This window comes from Bubalus bubalis, chromosome 21, assembly GCF_019923935.1.
Source record: "Bubalus bubalis isolate 160015118507 breed Murrah chromosome 21, NDDB_SH_1, whole genome shotgun sequence".
NCBI lineage: Eukaryota > Metazoa > Chordata > Mammalia > Artiodactyla > Bovidae > Bubalus > Bubalus bubalis.
Window position 1 is genome coordinate 34,439,577 of NC_059177.1, and position 9,898 is coordinate 34,449,474.

The window sequence follows — 9,898 nt, forward strand, 5'->3', positions numbered from 1 at the left end:
CTGCTGCTGCTAAGTCGCTTCAGTCGTGTCCGACTCTGTGCGAGCCCATAGACGGCAGCCCACCAGGCTCCTACGTCCCTGGAACTCTCTAGGCAAGAATACTGGAGTGGATTGCCATTTCCTTCTCCAATACATGAAAGTGAAAAGTGAAAGTGAAGTCACTCAGTGTGTCGACTCTTAGCGACCCCATGAACTGTAGCCTATGAGGCTCCTCCATCCATGGGATTTTCCAGGCAAGAGTACTGGAATGCGTTGCTATTTTCTTCTCCAAGAGACTTTGGAGATGTGCTTAAATTAGGAATTTCAAGATGGGAAGATGACCCTGAATTATCCAGGTGGACTCAGTATAATCACAAGGGTCCTTATAAGAGGAGAAAAAGGGGTCAACGCCAGAACAAGGAGACGTGATGACAGAAGCAGAGGATGAGTGATGTGCTTTCAAGATGACTCAGGAGCATAAGCCAAGGAATGCAGGCAGGCTGGAGAAGTTAGCAAGGCAAGGTAATAGATTCTACCCTAGAGCCTGCATGAGGAAGTCTGTCCTGCTGACGTGTTAGTCTCAGGTTTTCTGACATCCAGGACTGTAAGGTCATTTGTTTTGTTTTAAGCCACTAAATCTGTGATAATTTGTTACAGCAGCAATAGGAAAGTAACACAGTGGATGAATTAATATATAGATAAGTGTACAAAACTTTTCCAACAGTTGAACTTCTCTCTCCTGTCTGCTCTTTGTCTCTCCATCAAGTGTTTAATATTCATACAAATTGAGAGAATTTCAAAATATGAAAGACCTCAAAGAGTAATACTTGAAAGGGAAAATTGTGAGGTAAACAATCAGCCCACATCTGTCCGTTAATTGGGTGGTCCACTTGACTGCAGCAGGGTTTCACTGGGTCATCTTGTGAGGAGAGTGAGATTCATATGGGATGAGGACTTGAATACCTTGGAGGTATGGTTCCTTTGTGGCCATCTCTGGAGATGAGCCACTTTACTAGATTTAAATCTTGAAGATAAACAGGTTACTATGATAGAGACAGGCTTCCCTGGTGGCTTAGGCAGTAAAGACTCTGCCTGCAATTCAGGAGACCTGAGTTTGATCCCTAGGTCAGGAAGATCCTCTGGAGACGGGAGTGGCTACCCACTCAAGTAATTTTTTTTCCTGAAGAACTCCATGGACAGAGGAGCCTGGAGAGCTACAGTCCATGGGGTCACAAAGAGTCAGACATGACTGAGTGACTTACACATGCACACACACACACATGATAGAGACATCAAGCCTCATAATTGTGGCAGAATTCTTTCTGTGGGTCTGGAACCAAAATTATAACACTCACTACATTAGAAGTGACCCAAACCCGATGGTGTCTTACATGCAGCTTTCTTGCATGACCCAATCCATCCCCCAGAAAGAAATGTGTTCATTTATATACATAGGTTTGATTGATTCGGTTACAAGTTTAGGATCTTGCCTCATTTCAAATATATGGCTATTTTTTCCAACCATCTCATAAGGCTTCCTTGTTAGAGAACATGTAGCCCTAACTTGTTAGGCACATCTCTGCACATTCACCAGGACCTCATTTTCTGGAAAATCAGAGAATCATTCTCTAGGAAGTAGATTATCATAGCTGTCAAGAAGTGCAGGATATGAGATCAGACTACCCCAGTTCAAACTCTTGTTGAACTGTATTCTAGCTGTGACCGCAAACAAATGAATAACTTCCTGACACCTTTGTTTCCTCAGCTCTAAAACTGAGCTAATAATAGCATTTACAGTTATAAAGAATATAGGAGATAATTTATATAGATTATTGCAAAGCATTTAGTCCATTGATGGGCACAAAGAAAATGCTCAGTGAATATTCGTTATTAGTAGTAGTAGGACTGTGATAGTGAAGATTCAGTTTAATTTTCCAGATAATTATGGCAATTAATTTTTTATTCTCCATGGAACATTTACCAGTTTTGCAGCTTAGAGTTAACCTTATCAGGAACCTGAGATGCAGCTCTTCCCCTGGCTCTCACCATCAGGGACCTCTAGCCTTGCTAAGGGTAAGGAAAGAGGAACCAAAACACCCTCAGGGGTGCTCCGAATCCAAATGTCCCTGACATTAAACCCAGCACGCATTGTGGTTTAGTTGCTAAGTCATGTCAGACTCTTTGCAACCCCCTGGACTGTAGCCCACCAGGCTCCTCTGTCCATGGGATTTCCCAGGCAAGAATACTGGAGTGGGTTGCCATTCCCTTTTGCAGGGGATCTTCCCGACCCAGGAATCAAACCCACATCTCCTGCTTGGCAGACAAGTTTTTTACCACTGAGCTACCAGGGAAGCATCTATACTTTAGAATAGACTAAAATACGTTGTGGTAACAAATAATCCCATACTTCCAGTAGTGTAACTCACCAAAAATTTTATTTTTCACTCTTGTGTATGTCCAACTGAGGTGAGCAGAAATCTCTGCTCACTGTAGTCACTCAGAGACCCAGAATGATGGGTGGCCACCATCATAAATGGGGATGGTCGCCATGTCTGAAAGAAAGCAAGTGGGTGGTGCATTGTGCACTGGCTCTTAAAATTTCCACCTGGAAAAATATGCATCACTTCCCTTCCCATTTCAGTGGTCAGAAAAGTCAAGTGGGCACTCCTCATTGCAAATAGGATGGAACATTCAATTCTACCATTCTCAGAAGGAAGAAAGCCAGAAATATTTGGAGATCCACATCAATGACAAACATACCATACAAAGATTATGCTGGGCGCTTTTAGTGATTGAGCATAAACAAAACCTAGCAGCTACTCTCAGTGACCTGACAGATAAGAGGCAATCTGTGCATGAACATATATGACTTTTTAAAAAAACATTTATTTATTTAGGTGTACCAAGTATTCAGTGTGGCACACAGGATCTTCCATCTTCATTGTGACGTGGGGGATCTTTAGTTGAAGCATGCAAACACTTAGTTACAGCATGTTGGGTCTAGTTCCCTGCTGCTGCTGCTGCTAAGTCACTTCAGTCATGTCTGACTCCATGCAACCCCATAAACGGCAGCCCACGAGGCTCCCCCGTCCCTGGGATTCTCCAGGCAAGAACACTGGAGTGGGTTGCCATTTCCTTCTCCAATGCATGAAACTGAAAAGTGTCAAATCCGGGCCCCCTGCATTGGGAGCACAGAGTCTTAGCCACTGGACCACGAGGGAAGTTCCCACATCTGATTTTGAAATTAACTAGCAGCTGCTAAGATTGCTTTACCTGGGAAAAGGAAACCAAAGCCACTGATATATTGGCCCGCTTGATTAAGCAAGATTTAGTCCCAATGGGGGAAAAAAAAAGAGTGGCATGACATAATTAGATGCTGACTGTGGATAATAAGGTGAGGGCTACGGTGAGACCTTCTTACCCTGAAGCACCTTTCTCTAAGAAAAGTCTAGCATGGTAAGAGGAGTCAGGAAATGATCAGTGGTTAGTGACCAAGGAAAAGGGGTGTAGTAAAAATCCACGGTGCTATCTGAGTTTGTGGGCAAGTTTTGTCAGACACAAATCCAGAAGTAAGGGAGGAAATAGAAGGAATTTGTTATGGTACTTCAGGGTCAGGAGCTGTAAGTAAACCACGCTAAGGTAATTTTGACCTCTCCACTGTCAGCTTGTGTTAGAATTTGGGTTTAAGGTTGGATCCCAAAACATGGAAAGGTTTGTTTCCCCATCTGAGCCTCAAGCCTGAGGCTTGTAGAATGATTGGCTCCAGAACCATGATGTGATGCCTGCCAAAAGGAGATCTGTGGGTTGTTAATCTGTAAATCAAAAAGCAAACCCTGGCCCAGCAGTATGTTAATCCCGATGGCTGAGAGGGAGCCAGTACAATCACTTACAAGAAGGCATCCAGCACGGGGTCTCAGAAATAGTCTAAGGAAGTGTTTGGACCAAATCAATAAATTGCTGGTTTTTCCTCCTGTGTTAGATTTCCTGTAGTGCAAATACAATCCCAACACTTTCTGAATGACTCATGTCAAAGGAGCAGGCCTAAATTCAGTTTGGAATTCTTTCATTTATCAAGTGTCTACAGTCATAGGGGAAATTTAATTGCTATGCATCTTCATTAAAAAAAAGTTGGCCCCTTTCATACCTGTCCTTGGTGGAGACCAGCATATTCTCCCTTTCATGCACTGGATTTTGTTACATAAATGCTTTTCTTCTCGGTTTGAGCTTTAGGTGTGAAGAGTCATGATTCTTGCAACATACTTTCAAATGGTCTAGGATAAATAATAATTATAAAAGTATACACACACAACCAGGACCTACTGTATAGCACAGGGAACTATACTCAATTTTTTGTAATAACCTGTAAGAGAAAAGAATCTAAGAACATATATAAATGTATATAAATATATATGTAAATATATACACATATATATTTCAGTTACACATACATATTTTTAACTGAATCACTATGCTGTATGCTGCTGCTGCTGCTAAGTCGCTTCAGTCATGTCCAACTCTGTGCGACCCCATAGATGGCAGCCCACCAGGCTCCCCCATCCCTGGGATTCTCCAGGCAAGAACACTGGAGTGGGTTGCCATTTCCTTCTCCAATGCAGGAAAGTGAAAAGTGAAAGGGAAGTCGCTCAGTCGTGTCCAACTCTTAGCGACCCCATGGACTGCAGCCTACCAGGCTCCTCCATCCATGGGATTTTTCAGGCAAGAGTACTGGAGTGGGGTGCCATTGTATACCTGAACCTAACATGCCACTGTAAATCAACTATACTTCAATTAAAAATAAAGTATATACGCCTACACAGGAATAAAGCAAACGTGGCAAAATACTAACCTTTTGGTGATTCAAAGTGAAACACTTACAAGACTATATTGTTCTACTCTTGCAGATTTTATTTACACTGTTTCAAATAAAGAAGTAAAAAACAAGCAGGCAGGCAAAGAAAATCCCAGATATGTGAGGCAGTAGAAAAGAGGTTCTCCTATTAAAGTTTAAAATCTTAAAATGAGATGGCAATAAAAATTGTTTTGAATTTTTCTTTAAAGTAAATTGGTAGAAGTAAGGTTGTAGGTTGAGTCATTAAGAAAGAATATTTGGATATGCTGGAACACACTATTTGTTAATACATCTTTGTTAAATGAAGGAGATGATGCTTCTCTCCTCAGGGTGTTTTTCTATCAGTGATGATGGATGATTCCAGAGTTAGCTACACAGTGTCAACTGATGTCTCTCATTATAAGAAAAAGAAAAAAAAAAAAAGAGGGAGAGACCTAATCAGGATGGTGACAATAAACGCATGCCTCTTTATAATGACTTAGTCTGAGCTGACTGATTTATCAACATTGGATTCGAAGCTGCCTGGTTGACTAGTCCCAGTTGGTGCTGGTAGAAAAAAATGCTTTGTCAGCACTCAGTGCTTATGAGACCTGATAGTTCATTGTAGTGGATTGGACCTTGGAGACCTCCTTATTGATTGCCGCTATGGACTGAAATGTGTCTTCCCAAAATTCCTATGTCAAAGCCTTTCCCTCTAGTATGATGGCATGTGGAAATGCAGCCTTTGGGAAGTAATCAGGTTTAGGTGCATTCATGAGACTGGGCCCTCATGATGGGACTAGTGCCCTTATAAAGAGAGACACCAGAGAGCTGATGCTCTCCCTCTCCATGTGAGGACACAGTGTCAAAGCAAATAAATTCAAAATAATGTGTAAGTGATAATATGCATGCTAAGTCACTTCAGCCTGTCCGACTCTTTGTGACCTCATGGACTGTAGCCTGCCAGGCTCCTCTGTTTATGGGATTCTCCAGGCAAGAATACTGCAGTGGGTTACCATGCCCTCCTCTAGGGAATCTTGCTGACCCAGGGATCAAACCCACAATTCTTACATCTCCTGCATTGGCAGGTAGGTTCTTTACCACTAGCACCACCTGAGAAGCCCGGAAGTGGTAAGATTAGATCAGATCAGTCACTCAGTCATGTCCGACTCTTTGTGACCCCATGAATCGCAGCACGCCAGGCCTCCCTGTCCATCACCAACTCCCGGAGTTCACTGAGACTCACGTCCATCGAGTCAGTGATGCCATCCAGCCATCTCATCCTCTGTCGTCCCCTTCTCCTCCTGCCCCCAGTCCCTCCCAGCATCAGAGTCTTTTCCAATGAGTCAACTCTTCGCATGAGGTGGCCAAAGTACTGGACTTTCAGCTTTAGCATCATTCCTTCCAAAGAAATCCCAGGGCTGATCTCCTTCAGGATGGACTGGTTGGATCTCCTTGCAGTCCAAGGGACTCTCAAGAGTCTTCTCCAACACCACAGTTCAAAAGCATCAATTCTTCGGCGCTCAGCCTTCTTCACAGTCCAACTCTCACATCCATACATGACCACAGGAAAAAACATAGCCTTGACTAGACAGACCTTTGTTGGCAAAGTAATGTCTCTGCTTTTGAATATGCTATCTAGGTTGGTCATAACTTTCCTTCCAAGGAGTAAGCATCTTTTAATTTTATGGCTGCATTCACCATCTGCAGTGATTTTGGAGCCCAGAAAAATAAAGTCTGACACTGTTTCCACTGTTTCCCCATCTATTTCCCATGAAGTGATGGGACCGGATGCCATGATCTTTGTTTTCTGAATGTTGAGCTTTAAGCCAACTTTTTCACTCTCCACTTTCACTTTCATCAAGAGGCTTTTTAGTTCCTCTTCACTTTCTGCCATAAGGGTGGTGTCATCTGCATATCTGAGGTTATTGATATTTCTCCCGGCAATCTTGATTCCAGCTTGTGTTTCTTCCAGTCCAGCATTTCTCATGATGTACTCTGCAGGTAAGTTAAATAAGCAGGGTGACAATATACAGCCTTGATGTACTCCTTTTCCTATTTGGAACCAGTCTGTTGTTCCATGTGCAGTTCTAACTGTTGCTTCCTGACCTGCATACAAATTTCTCAAGAGGCAGATCAGGTGGTCTGGTATTCCCATCTCTTTCAGAATTTTCCACAGTTTTATTGTGATCCACACAGTCAAAGGCTTTGGCATAGTCAATAAAGCAGAAATAGATGCTTTTCTGGAACTCTCTTGCTTTTTCCATGATCCAGCAGATGTTGGCAATTTGATCTCTGGTTCCTCTGCCTTTTCTAAAACCAGCTTGAACATCAGGAAGTTCACAGTTCACATATTGCTGAAGCCTGGCTTGGAGAATTTTGAGCATTACTTTACTAGCGTGTGAGATGAGTGCAGTTGTGCGGCAGTTTGAGCATTCTTTGGCATTGCCTTTCTTTGGGATTGGAATGAAAACTGACCTTTTCCAGTCCTGTGGCCACTGCTGTTTTCCAAATTTGCTGGCATGTTGAGTGCAGCACTTTGGTGAAGTATGGTTATAATTATTCAAAACATAATATACTTTGCTAATGTGAATTAATTTTCTGTAGACTTCAATAATGGGAGCTTCCTTGGTGTTTCAGATGTAAAGAATCTTCCTACAATGCAGGAGACCCAGATTCAATTCCTGGCTTGGAGAGATCCCCAGGAGAAGGGACTAGCAACCCACTCCAGTATTCTTATTTGGAGAATTCAATGGACGGAGGAGCCTGGCAGGCTACACAGTCCATGGGGTCACAAAGAATAACACATGATTGAGTTACTAACACTTTCACTTTTTCAAGCTTCAGTAATTAAAGAAAGTTAAAACTAAAACTCTTTTATTACTTGCAGGAGAGAGGTCTTGCCTAGGATGTTACACATGTACACACATGTATATCAGTTAGCAGTACAGAAAGGTAGACAGTTTTAATTTCTAGTCTTTTGTCATACTGTATTAGCAAGAAGATGGTGGTAAATAAAATTACAATATAAAGTCACACCAGCGTGTATTGTAACACTCACTTTAGAAATACATAACACAATTTGGTTACATAGAAAGCATACCATCGTCTGCTAAATTTCATCAGAAATCTCAGTTCAGTTCAGTTGCTCAGTCATGTCCGACTCTTTGCAACCCCATGAATCGCAGCACGCCAGGCCTCCCTGTCCATCACCAACTCCCAGAGTTCACTCAAACTCACATCCATCGAGTCGGTGTTGCCATCCAGCCATCTCATCCTCTGTCATCCCCTTCTCCTCCTGCCCCCAATCCCTCCCAGCACCAGAGTCTTTTCCAATGAGTCAACTCTTCGCATCAGTGGCCAAAGTGCTGGAGTTTCAGCTTTAGCATCATTCCTTCCAAAGAAATCCTAGGGCTGATCTCCTTCAGGATGGACTGGTTGGATCTCCTTGCAGTCCAAGGGACTCTCAAGAGTCTTCTCCAACACCACAGTTCAAAAGCATCAATTCTTCGGCGCTCAGCTTTCTTCACAGTCCAACTCTCACATCTATACATGACCACTGGAAAAACCATAGTCTTGACTAGATGGACCTTTGTTGGCAAAGTAATGTCTCTGCTTTCCAATATGCTATCTAGGTTGGTCATAACTTTCTCCCTGTAATTCTAAAAATTGTGAGCTCTGCCTATTTCTTATACTAAAAAAAAAATATTAAAGGTAATAGCAATAAACATCTTTCAAAAACAACTGAGGAAACCCTAAATAATTTCTTAAGAAAATGATTTTAATTATTACATGATTCTCAGCTTATGGTTGAAGTTTAATTTTCATGTTATGTTTTATATCACACTTTGTATTTTCCAACCCAATTTTGACATTCCCTACATCTCTAAAGCTGTCACCAAATTGGTCCTGACTCTACCTAATGGATAATGGTCAGAAATGGGTGGGTAGATTAAGGAATGAGGTCAGATATTGTCAACCACAAAGAGAAATGTAAACATGAGAATTGTGAGTTAGATTTTGTTTGGGGTAAAGTGAGGACATCACCTACTCGGTGGACATGAGTTTGAGTGAACTCTGGGAGTTGGTGATGGACAGGGAGGCCTGCCGTGCTGCAATTCATGGGGTCACAGAGAGTTGGACACGACTGAGTGACTGAACTGAGGACTGTAGCTTGGGAGACAGCCTCTCAGATAACTCTGAGGAGCTGCTCTGAAAAGGTAAGGGGAAAGAAAGATGATCACATATTTTATTTTAGTGAAGGAGGGTATGTAAAGTACACATTTTGGGAGGTTACTGCTCTTCACAAGAAGGTTGCTGCCAGTCGTGAGGAACAGATAATCTCTGTTTATGATTTTAGGGCTTTTCTAGATATGAGAAGATGTAAGAATTTGAGCTCATAAAATCTTTTTCTGAGAATGGACACATGTATATTTATGGTTGAGTCCCCTTGCTGTTCACCTGAAACTATAACAACATTGTTAATTGGCTATGCATGCGGGCATGCTAAGTCGCTTCAGTCATGTCCAACTCTTTGCAAATCTATGGACTGTAGCCCATCAGGTGCCTCTGTCCATGGAATTCTCCAGGCAAGAATACTAGAGTGGGTTGCCATGCCCTTCTCCAGGGGATCTTCCCGACCCAGGGTAATTGGCTATAATCCAAATACAAAAATAAATACATAAATAACATGAGAAAAAATAATAAAATAGAAATATGCTTTTGAAGGAAGCTGTTGATGATCATAAAAGGCAAATTAATAATGAAAAGATGTCACAACTCCAAGAAAAATGTCTAACTATCCAAAGTCCTGTTCTGCCAGTCTTTCGCATAGCACAGAGTGCCTCCTTCCTAATTTCCACCCTGAATTCCTTTCAGGGTGTGTTGAAGGTCAGTGACTAGACTGCCTAGAGACCTAATCCTTGTAGAGGGAGATGGCAAGTGATAATTTTTCATCCACAATATAAAAAAACTTTAATTGCATTTTCACTTGCCACACAGACTAATAAAATGAACTCAGTGGGCTTAGGCATAGATTGAGCAAGAAATCTAAACACCTAATTGAAGTATTTTCTCCTATTTTGTCATACT